Below are 15,453 nucleotides of genomic sequence, written 5' to 3'. Positions count from 1 at the left end.
TGTGGTGAAATTGACTACTTCCTGCTGGATTGCAACAGAATGGTGACATCTCAGTAGCTGGACACTCATGTGCATCTTTACATCAGGGGACACTTTTAATGAAAAGTGATTTTTAAAGAGAAGATATACGCTTTATAGAGATTAGTGAATTAATTAAATTTGAATTCAATTCATCCAATTTTTAGGAATCAACTGAACTCCAAGAACTGTAATTTGCTATCAGTGAATAATCTAAAATGAACACCTTCATTTTCCAGATTTCAGAAGATTGCATTCGTGAGAGAAGACTTAGGCTTTGTTCAAACATTGCATTTTTGCTGCTTTTTTTTTGGTGCATTTTTTAATGCAAATTTTCAGCTACGTTTCACAGCACCAGCAAAGCCTTTGAGATTTCAGAAATCTCATGCACACACATTGTTTCTTTTTTCCTGGCTGTTTTGTCAAAGAGCTGTGTTTTTGAAAAATGCAGCATGTCACTACTTTCAGTGCTTTTGCAGTGTTTTTTACCCATTGTAAGCAATGGGTAGCTCAAAAATGCTGCAGAAAATGCAGGTATCAGTTTTTGCTGCACTTTTGATGCCAATCTGATGAAGTTGAATCAGATTTGGAGTGCCCGTTAGGACCGTGGGGTACTCGGGCCAGGTCCGGCGGTACTTAAAGGGGATGTGTCAAGGCAGCAATGACCCGATCAATGGCCCTGGGCATCCATTAAATGGAGAAATAAAGGGTAAATAAAGTTAATGGGATAAATGTTCGTGATGCCACCTGTGGTACTCGGCCAGGGATGGCCGACACTGCTTAAAGGGGTCCTCTGGGGCTGATGGTGTTGCAGCAGAGTTGTTATAGCTCCCCACAAGTACATCTTAGTCCCCAGGGCTCTGGGTGCACTAGGTAAGGAATGATAGATGTTGAGATGCAGGAAAGAATTGGAGGACACAGGGTTGCAGTCTCTTTACCTTTTCCTGTTGACGTTCAGGTACACAGATTACAGGTGGTCTTTGGAATCCGGGCAGCCTGGAAGCGATTCAGAATCCCCCTAGCCAGGTGGGGTTGGAAGCCTTCCTTTCTGCGCTGAATTCTGGGTTCTTGATGCTTTATGCTCTATTCAAGTCCATCTCTCAAACTGTCCCTTAGGTGGAACACTACCCGAATTGCAGGCAGCACAAGCCTTTTTACAGGTGCCCCTCTCTCGTGGTGACTCCGGGCTCCAATCTGCTGCTGAGCCTTCTGGTGTTAGTTGTGGCCAGGAGACCTGCAATCTCCTGCTTTCCGGTTTCTGCTGTGGGGCATACAGTTCCCACAGAACCTCAGACTCCGGTGTTCAGCTTTTTGCACTCAAACCTGGAATGAGCCCAATCGCAGCTCCACTCCAGTTTCTCTCTCCCCCTCCCTTCACTCTCTCACACCGACTGACCTCTCACTCCTCCTCCAGACCAGAACTTATAGGGAAGCTACACTGAAACCAGGTTTAGAGCTCCCCCTTCTGGCCTGGAGTCAGAAAAGTGTTGTATGTTAGTGCTACCTGTTAAGGGGATCCTTCTCGCTTTCAGGCATAGCGTCACCCTCCCCGGAAGGAAGGCAATGCCATTGTGGCATCCGGACTCCTGGGGTGCCACAGATTATTTTTTTTTGCACTAAACTTTATTAACATATACAAGAGACAAATATACCCTGACAGAAATGCAGCAATAGGAACACAGCAAAAATGAAACAAACCTGCTTTTTGTAAGCAGCTTAAAAGCAGTTTAGACTTTGCATAAAAAAAGCAGCAAAAACACAACGTGAGAACATAGCCTTACATAACCTCGGGGGTGACAGCACAGCCTTCACCATAATGCCTTGCAGCTATCACATTATATGGTAAGGCATAGCCAATCATAGAGGACATTATAGCCTGTATAAAAGAAGAGGCGGGGAATGCAGCAGAAATGTGTCTGGATAGTAAAAGGATATCACAGATTAGCCATAGAAATAGGATGAGAAAGCCATAAAACACTGAATAAACTGTATAGAAAGTGTGTGTTAAAGCACAGCAGTAAAGAAAAATGAAAGACAATGGTGCCATGTGTGTTTTTCAGTGCAATTTGAGGATTTAGATTACATTTGATTTTAGTCGAAAAGATTTAAATTCTCGAAAAAATTTAGTGACGCTTGAAAATTCCAATTTGAAAAGATTTACTTATCTCTAGTACTGAGATATCATGCATAAGTAACATAGGAATAACAGGATAAATCAACTTATCAGAAAAGCAAATAGACAGGTTATGTAACCTGGACAAATGACTAAACTATGATGCGCTGTGAACTTTATATCATCAATATGCTGAAATCTATATAAAACTTCAGAGCACTCACCCAGGCATGTTATGCAGTAGGAACCAATAGACTTCTAGCCGGCCTGATGATAAATCACAATCATTTATCACTGAGCCAGTGGAGTGGAGCGGGAGGAGATGGAGGCATGCAGAATGCGTAGGAGCACACACTATCCTATTTATCCTTTCTTTCCCGTGTCACAGGTACATCTGGAAGTGCAGTACCTACACTCCCTGACAGAAGTTATGTCGCTTATCCATGTTATGTAAATAAAAGCTTATACCCTGATGTTAAATTCATCCATTGGTTGTATAAATTATTCTTTTGAAAGCTGAAACCCTCCGAAATGTGGTTTAGGTTAAGAAAATATATTGGCATCAATGCAGAAATATTGATCAGTTAATGGACACAGAATGGTCAGATTTTGGCAAGAGGAAAGTTTTGTCGCCTGGTCATATAATGCACCCAATCCTAGTTTACATCCTCACCTGTGCTCAGTAAATGATCAGTAATTAGTGTGTGTGCATAGTATAGTAGCACAGTTATTAAGGTTGAAGGAAGACTTTAAGTCCATCTAGTTCAACGCATAGCCTAACCTAACATGCCCTAATATGTTGATCCAGAGGAGGGCAAAAAAAAACCCATGTGGAAAAGAGTAAGCTCCACATTGAGAAACAAAATTCCTTCCCGACGCCACATACAGCAATCAGACTAGTTCCCTGGATCAACACCCTATCAAGGAATCTAGTATATATAAAATATAACATTATACTTTTCAAGAAAGGCATACAGTCCCCTCTTAAATTTAAGTAATGAATCACTCATTACAACATCATACAGCAGAGAGTTCCATAGTCTTACTGCTCTTACAGTAAAGAATCCGCGTCTGTTATTATGCTTAAACCTTCTTTCCTCCAGACGTAGAGGATGCCCTCTTGTCCCTGTCTAAGGTCTATGATTAAAAAGATCATCAGAAAGGCCTTTGTACTGTCCCCTCATATATTTATATATTAACCCCTTAACGACCTTTGACGCATACGCTGCGTCATGAAAGTCGGTGCCAAAGCGACCTATGACGCAGCGTATGCGTCATGGAATGATCGCGTCCCTGCAGATCGGGTGAAGGGGTTAACTCCGATTTTACCCGATCTGCAGAGACAGGGGGAGTGGTGCTTCAGCCCAGGGGGGGTGGCTTCACCCCCCCGTGGCTACGATCGCTCTGATTGGCTGTTGAAAGTGAAACTGCCAATCAGAGCGATTTGTAATATTTCACCTAAAAAACTGGTGAAATATTACAATCCAGCCATGGCCGATGCTGCAATATCATCGGCCATGGCTGGAAATACTCAAGTGCCCCCCCCCACACCCACCGATCGCCCCCCCAGTCTTCCGTTATGGGGTCCGGTCCCCTCCGTCCGCCTGCCGGCTCCCCCGTCCTCCTGTCCGCTCCCTCCTTGCTCAGATCCCCCCCCCTGTGCTCCGATCACCCCCCCTGTGCTCCGATCCACCCCCCCACCACCCCTTCATACTTACCGATCCTCCTGGTGTCCGGCCGTCTCCTCGCTGGGCGCCGCCATCTTGGAAAATGGCGGGCGCATGCTCAGTGCGCCCGCCGAATCTGCCAGTCGGCAGATTCCTTACAAGTACATTTTGATCGCTGTGGTAGGTTCTATCACAGCGATCAAAATAAAAAAAATAATAAATAACCCCCCCCCCTTTATCACCCCCATAGGTAGGGACAATAATAAAATAAAGAAATTTTTTTTTTTCTTTTTCCACTAGGGTTAGGGTTAGAACTAGGGTTAGAACTAGGGGTAGGGTTAGGGGTAGGGTTAGGGTTAGGGTTACGGGAAGGGTTAGGGGTAGGGTTATGGCATGTGCACACAGAGCGGATCGGCCGCGGATCCGCAGTGGATCCGCAGCGGATCGGCCGCGGATCCGCAGCGGATCGGCCGCGGATCCGCAGCGGATCGGCCGCGGATCGGCCGCGGATCCGCAGCGGATTGGCCGCGGATCCGCAGCGGACTGGCCGCGGATCCGCAGCGGACTGGCCACGGATCCGCAGTTTTCCATCAGGTTTACAGTACCATGTACACCTAAGGAAAACCAAATCCGCTGTGCCCATGGTGCGGAAAATTCCATGCAGAAACGCTGCGTTGTATGTTCCGCAGAATGTCAATTCTTTGTGCGGATTCCGCAGCGTTTTACACCTGTTCCTCAATAGGAATCCGCAGGTGAAATCCGCACAAAAAAACACTGGAAATCTGCTGTAAATCCGCAGGTAAAACGCAGTGCCTTTTACCTGCAGATTTTTCAAAAATCGTGCGGAAAAATCTCACACGAATCCGCAACGTGGGCACATAGCCTTAGGGTTAGGGTTGGAATTAGAGTTAGGGTTGGAATTAGGGCTAGGGTTTGAAATAGGGTTAAGATTAGGCTTGTGGTTAGGGTTACAGATAGGGTTAGGGGTGTGTTGGGGTTACAGTTGTGGTTAGGGTTGGGATTAGGGTTACGGTTGGGATTAGGGTTAGGATTAGGGTTGGAATTAGGGTTACGGGTGTGTTGCGGTTAGGGTTGTGGTTAGGGGTGTGTTGGGGTTAGGGTTGTGATTAGGGTTATGGCTACAGTTGGGATTAGGATTAGGGGTGTGTTGGGGTTAGTGTTGAAGTTAGAATTGAGGGGTTTCCACTGTTTAGGCACATCAGGGGTCTCCAAATGCAACATGGCGCCACCATTGATTCCAGCCAATCTTGCGTTCAAAAAGTCAAATGGTGCTCCCGCCCTTCCAAGCCCCGACGTGCGCCCAAACAGTGGTTTACCCCCACATTTGGGGTACCAGCGTACTCAGGACAAACTGGGCAACAACTGTTGGGGTCCAATTTCTCCTGTTACCCTTGCAAAAATAAAAAATTACTTGCTAAATCATAATTTTTGAGGAAAGAACAATTATTTTTTATTTTCACGGCTCTGCGTTATAAACTTCTGTGAAGCACTTGGGGGTTGAAAGTGCTCACCACACATCTAGATTAGTTCCTTGGGGGTCTAGTTTCCAAAATGGGGTCACTTGTGGGGTGTTTCTACTGTTTAGGCACATCAGGGGCTCTGCAAATGCAATGTGACGCCCGCAGACCATTCCATCAAAGTCTGCATTTCAAATGTCACTACTTCCCTTCCGAGCCCTGACGTGTGCCCAAACAGTGGTTTACCCCCACATATGGGGTATCAGCGTACTCACAACAAACTGGGCAACAAATATTGGGGTCCAAATTCTCCTGTTACCCTTGTGAAAATAAAAAATTGCTTGCTAAAACATCTTTTTTGAGGAAAGAAAAATGATTTTTTATTTTCACGGCTCTGCGTTGTAAACTTCTGTGAAGCACTTGGGGATTGAAAGTGCTCACCACACATCTAGATTAGTTCCTTGGGGGGTCTAGTTTCCAAAATGGGGTCACTTGTGGGGGGTTTCTACTGTTTAGGCATATCAGGGGCTCTGCAAACGTAACATGATGCCCGCAGACCATTCCATCAAAGTCTGCATTCCAAAACGTCACTACTTCCCTTCCGAGCCCTGACGTGTGCCCAAACAGTGGTTTACCCCCACATATGGGGTATCAGCGTACTCACAACAAACTGGGCAACAAATATTGGGGTCCAAATTCTCCTGTTACCCTTGTGAAAATAAAAAATTGCTTGCTAAAACATATTTTTTGAGGAAAGAAAAATGATTTTTTATTTTCACGGCTCTGCGTTGTAAACTTCTGTGAAGCACTTGGGGATTGAAAGTGCTCACCACACATCTAGATTAGTTCCTTGGGGGGTCTAGTTTTCAAAATGGGGTCACTTGTGGGGGGTTTCTACTGTTTAGGCATATCAGGGGCTCTGCAAACGTAACATGATGCCCGCAGACCATTCCATCAAAGTCTGCATTCCAAAACGTCACTACTTCCCTTCCGAGCCCCGGCATGTGCCCAAACAGTGGTTTACCCCCACATATGGGGTATCAGCGTACTCAGGAGAAACTGGACAACAACTTTTGGGGTCCAATTTCTCCTGTTACTCTTGCAAAAATAAAAAATTCTGGGCTAAAAAAATATTTTTGAGGAAAGGAAACACGTTTATTATTTTCACGGCTCTGCGTTATAAACTTCTGTGAAGCACTTGGGGGTTCAAAGTGCTCACCACACATCTAGATAAGTTCCCTTGGGGGTCTAGTTTCCAAAATGGAGTCACTTGTGGGGAGTTCCTACTGTTTAGGCACATCAGGGGCTCTGCAAACGCAACCTGATGCCCGCAGAGCATTCCATCAAAGTCTGCATTTCAAAACGTCACTACTTCCCTTCCGAACCCCGACGTGTGCCAAAACAATGGTTTACCCCCACATATGGGGTATCAGCGTACTCAGGAGAAACTGGACAACAACTTTTGGTGTCCAATTTCTCCTGTTACCCTTGGGAAAATAAAAAATTGTGGGCTAAAAAATCATTTTTGAGAAAAGAAAAATTATTTTTTATTTTCATGGCTCTGCGTTATAAACTTCTGTGAAGCACTTGGGGGTTCAAAGTGCTCACCACACATCTAGATTAGTTCCTTTGGAGGTCTAGTTTCCAAAATGGGGTCACTTGTGCTGGCGCTCCAATGTTTAGGCACACAGGGGCTCTCCAAACGCGACATGGTGTCCGCTAATGATTGGAGCTAATTTTCCATTCAAAAAGCCAAATGGCGTGCCTTCCCTTCCGAGCCCTGCCGTGCGCCCAAACAGTGGTTTACCCCCACATATGGGGTATCATCGTACTCAGGACAAACTGGACAACAACATTTGGGGTCCAGTTTCTCCTATTATCCTTGGGAAAATAAAAAATTCTGGGCTAAAAATAATTTTTGAGGAAAGAAAAATTATTTTTTTATTTTCACGGCTCTGCGTTATAAACTTCTGTGAAGCACCTGGGGGTTGTAAGTGCTCACTATGCATCTAGATAAGTTCCTTGGGGGGTCTAGTTTCCAAAATGGGGTCACTTGTAGGGGAGCTCCAATGTTTAGGCACACAGGGGCTCTCCAAACGCGACATGGTGTCCGCTAACGATTGGAGCTAATTTTCCATTCAAAAAGTCAAATGGCACGCCTCCCCTTCCGAGCCTTGCCGTGCACCCAAACAGTGGTTTACCCCCACATATGAGGTATCGGCATACTCAGGAGAAATTGCCCAACAAATTTTAGGATCCATTTTTTCCTGTTGCCCATGTGAAAATGAAAGAATTGAGGCTAAAAGAAATTTTGTGTGAAAAAAAAGTACTTTTTCATTTTTGCGGATCAATTTGTGAAGCACCTGGGGGTTTAAAGTGCTCACTATGCCTCTAGATGAGTTCCTTGGGGGGTCTAGTTTCCAAAATGGGGTCACTTGTGGAGGAGCTCCAATGTTTAGGCACACAGGGGCTTTCCAAACGCGACATGGTGTCCGCTAACGATGGAGATAATTTTTCATTCAAAAAGTCAAATGGCGCTCCTTCCCTTCCGAGCCTTACCATGTGCCCAAACAGTGGTTTACCCCCACATGTGAGGTATTGGTGTACTCAGGAGAAATTGCCCAACAAAATTTAGGATCCATTTTATCCTGTTGCCCATGTGAAAATGAAAAAATTGAGGCTAAAATAATTTTTTTGTGAAAAAAAGTACTTTTTCATTTTTACGGATCAATTTGTGAAGCACCTGGGGGTTTAAAGTGCTCACTATGCTTCTAGATAAGTTCCTTGGGGGGTCTAGTTTCCAAAATGGGGTCACTTGTGGGGGAGCTCCAATGTTTAGGCACACGGAGGCTCTCCAAACGTGACATGGTGTCCGCTAAAGATTGGAGCCAATTTTTCATTCAAAAAGTCAAATGGCGCTCCTTCCCTTCCGAGCCCTGCCGTGCGCCCAAACAGTGGTTTACCCCCACATATGAGGTATCAGCGTACTCAGGACAAATTGGACAACAACGTCCGTGGTCCAGTTTCTCCTTTTACCGCTGGAAAAATAAAAAAATTGTTGCTAAAAGATCATTTTTGTGACTAAAAAGTTAAATGTTCATTTTTTACTTCCATGTTGCTTCTGCTGCTGTGAAACACCTGAAGGGTTAATAAACTTCTTGAATGTGGTTTTGAGCACCTTGAGGGGTGCAGTTTTTAGAATGGTGTCACTTTTGGGTATTTTCAGCCATATAGAACCCTCAAAATGACTTCAAATGTGAGGTGGTCCCTAAAAAAAATGGTTTTGTAAATTTTGTTGTAAAAATGAGAAATCACTGGTCAAATTTTAACCCTTATAACTTCCTAGCAAAAAAAAAAATTGTTTCCAAAATTGTGCTGATGTAAAGTAGACATGTGGGAAACGTTATTTATTAACTATTTTGTGTCACATAACTCTCTGGTTTAACAGAATAAAAATTCAAAATGTGAAAATTGCGAAATTTTCAAATTTTTTGCCAAATTTCCATTTTTTTCACAAATAAACTCAGAAATTATCGACCTAAATTTACCACTAACATGAAGCCCAATATGTCACGAAAAAACAATCTCAGAATTGCTAGGATCCGTTGAAGCGTTCCGGAGTTATTACCTCATAAAGGGACACTGGTCAGAATTGCAAAAAACGGCAAGGTCATTAAGGCCAAAATAGGCTGGGTCATGAAGGGGTTAAAATAAGATCACCCCTTAGCCTTCGTTTTCCAAACTAAATAGCCCCAAGTGTAATAATATATATTAGTATTGCAGACCCCCCAGTCCCCTAATAACCTTGGTTGCTCTTCTCTGCACCCGCTCTAGTTCAGCTATGTCTTTCTTATACACCGGAGACCAGAACTGTACACAGTATTCTAAGTGTGGTCCAACTAGTGACTTGTATAGAGGTAAAATTATGTTTTCCTCGTGAGCATCTATGCCTCTTTTAATGCATCCCATTATTTTATTTGCCTTTGTAGCAGCTGCCTGACACTGGCCACTAAATGTGAGTTTGTCATCCACCCATACTCCCAGGTCCCAGGTAAAAAGAAACCCAGCACCCCAGACCTTCACTTGAACTGCAACTTGAGCTCTGACAACATGCCAAAAATCCACCCTGCGACCAAAGCCTGGATTATCAAGAGGCTGAAGACCAGATCCACTGCAGAGGTGGCTGGCACCTTTAATGTGTCTCAGCGTCAAGTACAAAGAATTAAAAAAATTTTGAAGAGACTGGAGATGTGTTTGACAAGCCCAGGTCCGGCAGACCCCGCAAGACAACTGCTCAGGAGGAACGTTTGTTGGTTAGAAAATCCAAAGCAAGCCCCTCTTCCACTGCAGCAGAGCTCCAACAGGCCTGGTTACCTCAAGTCCCTGTGTCAACTAGAACAGTTTGTAGGATTTTGTCTCGAAATGGCCTCCATGGTCGAATCAGTGCCCAGAAGCCAGCACTAAACAAAAGGCAAATAAAAAACGTGTGGCATTTGCATAGTCCCACAGCCTGTTAAACAGATGGATGCTGGAAAAGTGGCAGAAGGTGGATTTCTCTGATGAATCTTTAGTAGAATTACACCACATATGCCACAAATACTGAAGTAGACCTACTAGAGCCAGAAATCAGTTAAATTTGGTGCTGGAAAGATCATGTTCTGGGGTTACATTCAGTATGGGGGTGTGCGAAACATTTGCAAGGTTTAAGGCAATATCAATAGCCTAAAATATCAAGAAGTATTAGCTACCTCTTATATTCCAAATCATAAAAGGGGTCAAATTCTGCAGCAGCATGGTGCTCCATCTCATACATCCATCTCTACAACAAAGTTACTCCAGGCAAAAAAAGATCAAGGTGCTCAAGGACTGGCCAGCCCAGTCACCAGACATCAACATTATTAAGCATGTTTGGGGTAGGATGAAAGAGGGAGCTTGGAAGACAAAACCAAAGAATCTAGATGAACTTTGGGAGGCATGTAAGACTGCATTCTTTGCTATTCCTGATGACTTCATTAATACATTGTATGAATCATTGTTGAATGGATGGATGCAGCACTTCAAGCTCATGGAAGTCACACAAAATATTAAATATGACTCTAATAGCATCACAACTTCATTCACCAATGTTATGCAACATATATTTGTGTTTTAAGTTAATTATTTGTTTGAATATCACATTACTTTCTGTGGGCGACAAAACTTTTGTCTTGCCAAAATCTGACCATTCTGTGTCCATTAACTGATCAATATTTCTGCATTGATGCCAATATATTTTCTTAACCTAAACCACATTTCGGAGGGTTTCAGTTTTCAAAAGAATAATTTATATACAACCAATGGATGAATTTAATGTCAGGTTATAAGCTTTTATTTACATCCAAAGACATACTAATAGGGAATTTAGATTGTGAGCCCCATTGGGGACAGCGATGATAATGTGTGCAAAAGTGTAAAGCACTGCGGAATATGTTAGAGCTATATAAAAATAAAGATTATTATTATTATAACGTGGATAAGCGGCATAACTTCTGTCAGGGAGTGTAGCTTGTCTTATACTCTCTACTTTGATAGTTGTGTTTGCTATTTGTTGGTTGGCTATTTGGTGAATGGTTCCACTAATACTGATTCTCACGCAGCATTATGTAGTTTTCTGTATTCAGCCTGAAAAAGAATTGTCTAAAGTGGACAACTCCTTCCATGAATTTTTACAGATAGAACAAAGAAACAAAGTTTCTGTGCCACAATATGAAAACGTGCCAAAGGTTGTACTGCAAGTCATTAGAAATGTACTGTAGCATGAGCTGAAGACATCATATTATTATTATTTTTATGATTATTATTTATTATTATAGTGCCATTTATTCCATGGCGCTTTACATGTGAGGAGGGGTATACATAATAAAAACAAGTACAATAATCATAAACAATACAAGTCACGACTGGTACAGTATGAGAGAGGACCCTGCCCATGAGGGCTCACAATCTACAGGGGATGGGTGAGGATACAATAGGTGAGGGTAGAGCTGGTCGTGCAGCGGTTTGGTGGTTACTGCAGGTTGTAGTCATTTTGTTCTTGTAACATGGGAAGAACAAATGTGTAAACAGAGTTAGTGGCTGCATTTGGGGCTAAGCTTTCCCTTTCCTTTTCTACTCTTCATACTGTAATATAAATGTAAATCTCAGTCCCAAAAAATAACATTGTTAGTATACGAAATTCAATGCTTTATTTGGAAAAAAAATGTTCCCCAAAAGGTCAGCTTTTCTCTGTTCTTCCATTGCTCTTTGCTCATTACAACATCGTAATGATAAGAGGTGCCCCAGGTGTCCAGTACATTTTTTTCTTTTTCACAAGTGGAACATTTTATATTGACCTTGGAACCATGAAAATTGGTAATGATGTATTTTATACCTGTTATTAGACTACATAAGTAGTATGAGTGACAAGAAAGTATACAGTTGTGACTAGGTAAGGGACGGACCAGATGTCAGATTGGCACAGCTATTCATTAAATTAATCTCAAATCTCTTCAATATAATAATTACATTAATTTGCTTGATTGAGTCCCTGACATCTAAGAATGAGAGTCTTACATGAACAGACACTTCAATATTGTTCTTAACCTATAATGGATTGTCAACAGTCCACAAGTTTAGTTCTAAAGTATTGTACTTACAGATCGGATGTCCACATTTTTATAGGACGGTTGTCAGTGTTATGTGAATAACAAAATGTGATATCCTAATGTAATTCCAAAATATTCTCTTTATATAGGTATATTTCGTGACTATTTACCTCTTACTGATATATGACATACAGTTACATCATATGTCGGATGCCTGACTTTGATGCAGGCTTAGGGACTATGCCCACATCTTTGCCGGCAGATGATGGCTGTGATATTCAGCCATCATCGGCCTCTAACAGCTACGCATTGAGGAGAGCTCCATCTATTCTATGTCTGTTAATCTGTTAAACACTAATTTTATTCTGTGACAGCGGCATTCACAAAGTGGCAAGGGGGAGAGTCATTCTACCCCCCATGATGCAAATGCGGGGTGCCAATGTGTTGCCATGACAGCCATGGGTCTTCTTAAAACCTTTGTGCCTGTCATTACAGTATTCCTGTGATGATTAGCTCTGTGGTATTGCTGCAAATAGTGCAGGCAATCAGATGATCACAGGTTCTAGTCCCCTAAGTGGACTAACAAGTACAGTGAAAAGAGAAAGAAAAATTTTCAAAAAGCATGAATAAAATAGAAAATATAAAAAAGTTCGAATTATCTATCTTTTTCCCCATTAAAAAAAGATATGAAAAAATGCACATAGAGTGGGGAAAATATGCCTGTGATGCACTGCCGATTTTGCAAGTTTTCCCGCCTACAAAGAATGGAGAGGTCTGTAATTTTTATCGTAGGTACACTTCAACTGTGAGGGACAGAATCTAAAAATAAAAAAAGAGAAAATCACATTGTATGATTGTTAAATAATTAAATTTCATTTTATTGCATGAAATAAGTATTTGATCACCTACCAACCAACAAGATTTCTGTCTCTGACAGACCTGTTAGTTTTCCTTTGAGAAGCCCTCCTACTCTGCACTCATTACCTGTATTAATTACACCTATTTGAACTTGTTACCTGTATAAAAGACAGCTGTCCACACACTCAATCAATCACCCTCCAACCTCTCTACCATGGTCAAGACCAAAGAGCAGTCTAAGGACACCAGGGACAAAACTGCACAATGCTGAAATGGACTACAGGACAATTGGCAAGCAGCTTGGTGAGAAGGCAACAACTGTTGGTGCAATTATTAGAAAATGGAAGAAACACAAGATGACTATCCATCTTTCTCAGCGTTGGGCTCCATGGAAGATCTCACCTCGTGAGGCAAGGATGACTCTAAGAAAGGTCAGGAATCAGCCCAGACCTACATAAGAGGACCTGTTCAATGACCTGAAGAGGGTTGGGACCACAGTCTCAAACATTATCATTAGTAAAACACTAAGCTGTCATGGATTAAAATCCCGCATGGCACACAAGGTCCCCCTGCTCATGCCAGCACATGTCCAGACCCCATTTGAAGTTTGCCAATGACCAGCTAGATTATCCAGAGGAGACATGGGAGAAGGTCATGTGGTCAGATTAGACCAAAATTAAAGTTTTTTGTATCAACTCCACTCGCCGTATTTGGAAATAGAAGGATGTGTACAACCCCAAGAACACCATCCCAACCGTAAAGCATGGTGGGGGAAACATCATACTTTGGGGGTGGTTTTCTGCAAAGGGGAGAGGATGACTGCACCATATTGAAAGAAGGGTGGAAGGGGTCATGTATTGCGAGATTTTGACCAACAACCTCCTTCCTTCAGTAAGAGCATTGAAGATGGGTCGTGCCTGTATCTTCCAGCATGACAATGACCTGAAACACAAAGCCACAGCAAATAAGGACTGGCTGCATAAGAAACATTTCAAGGTCCCTGGAGTGGCCAAGCCAGTCTCCAGACCTCAGCCCAACAGAAAATCTTTGGAGAGAGCTGAAACTACATGTTGCGCAGGGACAGTCCAGAAACCTGAAAGATCTGCATAAGATCTGTATGGAGGAGTGGGCCAAAATCCCTGCTGTAGTGTGTGGAAACTTAGTCAATAACTACAGGAAACGTCTGACATCTGTAATTGCAAACAAAGGTTTCTGCACCAAATATTACCGTATTTTTCGGACTACAAGACGCACTTTTTCCCCCCCAAAAAAGGGGGGAAAATGGGGGGTGCGTCTAATAGTCGAAATGCAGGCTTACCCGTGGCGGCAGAGGTGCGGTGGCAGAGGTGCGGTGGCAGAGGTGCGGCGGCAGACGTGCGGAGATGAGGAGGCGCAGTGAGCGGGGTCCCTTTCCCCGGTGAGGTGATGCAGCAGCCCGGTAAGGAGCAGAGCCGGGTGAATCCTGTTGTCATCGGTGGTGGCGGCCATCTTCCGGGGGCCGCGCGTGCGCAGATGAAGCGCTCTGCTTCCCGGGGCTTCAGGAAAATGGCCGCGGGATGCCGCGCGTGCGCAGATGGGGATCGCGGCGGCCATTTTTCTGAAGTTCTTAGCTTCAGGAAAATGGCCGCACGATCTCCATCTGCGCTCGCGCGGCCCCCGGAAGATGGCCGCCACCACCGATAACAACAGCATTCACCCGGCTCTGCTCCTTACCGGGCTGCTGCATCACCTCACCGGGGAAAGGGACCCTCTCACACCATACCTGTCACTGCGCCTCCTGATCCCAGCACCTCCTGATCCCTGCACCTCCTGATCCCAGCACCTCCTGATCGCAGCACCTCCTGATCGCAGCACCTCCTGATCGCAGCACCTCCTGATCGCAGCACCTCCTGATCCCAGCACCTCCTGATCCCTGCACCTCCTGATCCCTGCACCTCCTGATCCCTGCACCTCCTGATCCCAGCACCTCCTCATCCCAGCACCTCTGCCGGTAACCAGTGCTGCAACCCTCCCATGGACACCAGGCCGTGGCGTCGCCCACCTAAGCAGGAAGGGACCCTGCTCAGGTGCACGCCGTACCGCATCACCCCACCTCTGCCGACACCATGCCTCCTGTGACCCTGCTCTGCCACCGCCAGCCTTCAGGTAAGATACTGTAAATTCGGACAATAAGACGGACCCCCATCTTATAAAAAATCTTTTTTTCTGCAATTTTCACCCCAAATTTGGGGTGCGCCTTATGGTCCGGTGTGTCTTATAGTCCGCGAAATACGGTAAGTCCTGTTTTCCTATTGTATCAAATACTTATTTCATGCAATAAAATGCAAATTAATTATGTAAAAATCATACAACGTGATTTTTGGGATTTTTTTTAGAATCTGTCTCTCACAGTTGAAATGTACCTAAGATAAAAATTACAGGCCTCTCCATTTTTGTAGGTGGGAAAACTTACAAAACCGGCAGTGTACCAAATACTTATTTCCCCCAGTGTATTTGGCGTTGCAATGTTCATAGAAGTCCAATCTATTAAAATATAAAATACCTTAACCCGATTGGTAAATGTTGTCATAAGAAAAAATCTAAATGCTAGAATAATGTTTTTTGGCTGCTAAAATACTACAAAAATTGTAATGAAAGGTGATTAAAGCATTGTATTTACATCAAAATAAATCAATCAATAAAAACGTCAGCTGAGG

This window comes from Ranitomeya variabilis, chromosome 6 (genome assembly GCF_051348905.1).
Source record: "Ranitomeya variabilis isolate aRanVar5 chromosome 6, aRanVar5.hap1, whole genome shotgun sequence".
In the NCBI taxonomy this organism is placed as follows: Eukaryota; Metazoa; Chordata; class Amphibia; order Anura; family Dendrobatidae; genus Ranitomeya; species Ranitomeya variabilis.
The sequence above is the reverse complement of the archived record's forward strand: the minus strand, read 5'-3'. Positions refer to the sequence as shown.